This window comes from Mycetomoellerius zeteki, unplaced genomic scaffold (assembly GCF_001594055.1).
Source record: "Mycetomoellerius zeteki isolate Tzet28-1 unplaced genomic scaffold, Tzet1.0 scaffold776, whole genome shotgun sequence".
Lineage (NCBI taxonomy): Eukaryota > Metazoa > Arthropoda > Insecta > Hymenoptera > Formicidae > Mycetomoellerius > Mycetomoellerius zeteki.
In genome coordinates, this window is record NW_017257804.1 from 4,700 (window position 1) to 9,766 (window position 5,067).

The window sequence follows — 5,067 nt, forward strand, 5'->3', positions numbered from 1 at the left end:
AATAGAATGACGCCCGGACCGGGATTGTAGATGGTAGACATTTTGACTTTGAACCTTGTGGCGCCCCGGCATATGGTTGAGGAGTACTACGTTTTATCCTTCGGAAGAGGCGCTTCATACAATTATGATAGAACTTCACTTACAGGTAAGTTCGTTTAATCATTAAATAAATTCTCATATAAGAACTCATAAGATATATTTTGCCACTCAAAATTCAAATACCAGGTTAGCCCCGGTCTCCCCTATATGTTTAAAAAATATAAAGAGAAATCTTCTTTGTAAGAAACACTTCTAAATATTATTAAAAGTGTTACATTAAACTAAAGTTAAATAAAAGGAAAAAGAAGAATAAATAAAAATAAAGATGACATTCAATAAAATTTTTAAAATTAAAGAACTGTTATGCGTAAACAAGAAAGGTGGTGCACCACACATATGCGAAAAAGAAACCTTTCCTGCATGGACACACATACACGCGTGCATTCACACATACACGCATTACAACGAGCGAGTTAGCGGCGAGAAGAAAAAGGGACGCGGCGCGTGTGTACTTAACTTCGCCATGTCACCAAAGATTCCGCTTTGCTTTGCATCCGCGCCGACAGACGAGACCGCGATATCTTTTTTTTATAGATCGCCGGTCAAATCGATTTCGGATACGTTCGGCAGGGAAGAGAGGGGATCGGGCCTCACGAAATATCGACACCGAGTTTTTCCGTTTCCTCAGTCCTTCGAAGGAACAGCTCGTGTTCACATCGACGCGAATAAAGGGTCTTTTTGCGAAAGTAACGTCCAAGGCGATGACGCGCTGGTCCTCCGTGATGCAAGGCGACACCACAGTATATACAGTAGCGCAACTCTCACGATTTCACCGTGGATAAAAATGAACTGCACATGCGCGAGTGAGGTATGTAACCAATCAGGGCACTTATATTCCATCTCGCTTCTTCTCTTCATTGTCGCTGTCTGTCTGCACCGTTGAAATGTCCATATAAGGGATTTAAATAGCCATTTAACGGAAAGTGACAGTTTTGATTAATTATAACTGATTAGTTTTCTCTGTTGAATGCAGCCCCCCCATTATCAATTAGTTAACATAATAGGTACGTTTCAGCGGAACACAGTTTTGAAACCATTTTTATGATTGTGTGCTAAGATAGAATCCATCAATCCTCTAGATCTAAAAGTATAATACAATCAGCGCAAAGAAAACTTCCAACATTTGCGAAATAAACGCTGAACGCAGTCATTTTTTATTCGTTTTTTAAAATAACATGTAACAGGTTTAATATTGTTATGATTTGAGATATAGTAAATTGAATTAGTTGAATAACTGGATTTTATCTGAAAAATATAAAAAGAAATTTAAAAAATAAATTTAACGCCGTTTTTTTAACAGTAAAGGAAGAATATTTCAAATTGGAGATTAAGTAATATCGATTAGTTAAAATAAAACGGATTGTTATATTATTATTAGTTCTCTTATTGCGTTTATATTTTGTAACTCTGACTATCATTGCAAATAAAAAAAGGTTAAGTATAAGTACGAATCTCCTTATATTTCCTGAGAAATAAATGTATATCTATCATATTTCATTTCTATTTTATTTTCTGTTTTAAATATAATGTATATTGTGTAGGTCTGTTATTTTTCGAAGGTTCTGAACTTATTGCATCAGTGTACATACACAAGTTCAGAACTTACAGTGGAAAAAGAACAGACCTTATGCAATAAAGTAGAAAAAGAGAAAAAGTTACAACAGAGAGAAGAGGTGAGATGGAATATCAATGCCTTGATTGGTTACATACCTCGCTCGCGCATGTGCAGTTCATTTTTATCCACGCTGACATCAAAGGTGCCGACAGAGAGTTGCGCTACTGTATATATTGTGGCGACACTCTCTAGGCGCTGCTCTGGAAGAGCTCAAGGTGTCCGTCCCAAGCGTTGCCACGACGCGGCTCAGGGCTACGGCCCCAAGGCGTTGCCAATCTAGTGTGTACGAGTAAGGTGCGATCCGTACTGTAGTTACATTAATACATACGTGTGGAACATTTAACAGTGACTTTATAACGCAAACTATAATAAACGTTTGATAAGCAATTTGTGTCTTTATTTATGTGTGGTGACAAAAGTTAGAAACGCTCGCGAAAACACGGTGCCGGCACGAAAACTGCCTGTGCCGAACTATAAAACAAGAACTATTTTTTAAAGTTATTTGATATATTTTCAGGATTCACATATAATGTCAAAAGTAAAAAGTAAAGCTATAAAAGTAAAAAAAAGTACAAGGAATAGAGAATTAAAAAGAAAATAATAATTTTTTTATTTTTATAATTAAAAATGAAAAAAAATTCGGTGACAATTTAATTCCACATTATCCCTCTGTGTTTCATATTATACAAGTACAATCGCGTTGACTCACGTTCGCAGGTAACGCGTTTCTTAAATTCGGGGAATACTCCCCAGGTAGCAAAGTTCGTCATTTTGACGTCAAATTCAAGTCATGTTTGTACAAATGACGTTAAGTGACTATAGGTTTTATTCGACGTTATTATCGTAACGTCATTCCCTGATGTCATATTGACGTCATAAGTCGCCAGTTGGATAGCATAATGATCAGTAAAGGACCAGGATATAATGTTAAAATGACGGCACACCGATGACGTCAATCGTCTGTGACATTCGAGCGTCAATTTGACTTCATTAAGACGTCAGTAATGGTCAGTAAAGGCCCAAAATGTGACGTGAAAATGACAAACTTTGCTACCTGCGGGTCGTGAATGTTCGCAGTTTCGGGTTTCTAAATGTCTCCAATAATGTTCTCAGGCTCTCGTCACTTTCTTTGTACAATCGAGAGAACACTTCTCGCTCTGCCGTGCAATGCGAAACATCGTTCAATTATTTACCTAAATAATTTATTAAAGTTAAGTCACATTCAACCTTGTATAAGATCTTTTACATCACCTACGCTCCTACACATCCGCGGCTCATTAAAAGAAAGAGGACACATTGCGTCGGTCGTGAAAATCCAGACATTTACACGCAATTACCAACACTCATGTGGGTCAGGATGCGCCTGCATTGATGGGAGGTATTCAATAATTGTTTTTTTATAATCCAGATCGTTCTGTCAGGGACAGTCTTAAGATTCCACATGACATTCAACATGACCACATATCGGTTATTCCACGTCAAATCGGGCACCAAAAAAAATCAACATTTTAAATTTTTTTGAAAATTTTTACATACCTTCTACATATAAAAAAATGAGACACGTATTTGGGGAAAAAAATTAAAAAAATGTTTTCACGAAGTTATGCTTACTTTTAAGTTTCAAGAATTGACGAAAAACGTGGCTCGTTTGTATATTCAAATGATTGTACCGCCGAAATGGTAAGTCATACGAAAAAAATGTAAGAGATCAGTTTTCAAGATTATAAATTGTTCTATTTTTTGGTTATTTTTAAATATACATTTGTTTTGAATAAATACTTTTTTTTATTGTTTATAATTTTTAAATGCATTCATCAACTCACCAACTTACAGTTTCAAAAAATAATTAATCATATTTGTTCTTTAATTTTGAAGTAATTCTGAAAATTTCAAAATGGAACTCGAATGGCTTAAATAGATAATAAATTCTTTAATATCAACCGTGCGGCGCGGTGGAGTTCCAACGCACGGGCTGGAGCGGCGATCACGACGACGGCAGATGTTTTGTGTATCGTTGAAACTTTATTTACAAAGGATTTTTGGGGTCATCAACCAACTTACAGTTTCTGATAAAAAATTCATCATATTTGCTCTTCAATTTTAAAACTCGAATGGATTATATATTTTAAAAATTCTTTAAGATACCGCGTGGCATACTAACGCGCGGCGCAAGACATCGTCATCGCGCTTACGCAAAGCAGGTATTATAGAAATAGCACAAAGAAAGTGAAAGAAGCATAACACAAATATAAATTATTAACATACATGTATTTTTATTTTTTTAATACTGACGATGAGAGACTCAAAAAGACCCTTTGTAAACAAGGGTTGCCTTGGTGATGCACAAAACATTTACCGTCGTCGCGCTAATAGCTCCAGCCCATGCGTTGGAACGCCGCCGCGCCGCACGGATATATAAAAAATTTATTATCTATATAATCCATTCGAGTTCCATTTTGAAATTTTCAGGATTATTTCAGAATTAAAGAGCGAATATGATGAATTATTTTTTGAAACTGTAAGTTGGTGAGTTGATGACAAAAAATGCATTTAAAAATTATAAACAATAAAAAAAAAGATTTATTCAAAACAAATGCATATTTAAAAATAACCAAAAAATAGAACAATTTATAATCTTTAAAATTGATCTCTTGTATTTTTTTCATTCGACTTACCGTTTCGGCGGTACAATCATTTGAATATACACATAAGCCACGTTTTCCATCAATTATTGAAACTTAAAGGTAAGCATAACTTCGTGAAAATATTTTTTTAATTTTTTTCCCCAAACACGTGTCTCATTTTTTTATGTCTAGAATACGTCTACAAAATTTTAAAACAATCTAAATCATCGATTTTTTTTTTAATCAAAAAGTGCCCGGTTTGACGTGGAATGACCGATATATGATATTCAATACATATTTTTGTGCCATTTGATAAAATACACATTAGGCATTTTATCAATTGAGATATCTCACTTTTACATTTAGATTAGAATAGTGTACAACAGCTTTAATGTGCAATGAGTGTGTACTATTTCTGCAAATGAGAAACGCCATAGAAGTACTCTGCAGGTAGCAAAGCTTGTCATTTTGACGTCATATTTTGGGCATTTACTAACCATTACGTCTTAATGAAATCAAATTGACGTTCAAATGTCACATACAATTGACGTCATCAGTGAGCCCCCATTTTGACGTTACATCTTGGTTCTTTACTGACCATTATACTATCCAACTGGCGACTTATGACATTAACATGACGTCATGGAATATTACGAAAATGACGTCAGTGTGCCGTCACCTTAGAACATATATTCCTGGAAGAAGAATTGCCTATGCTGGTTCGTATAC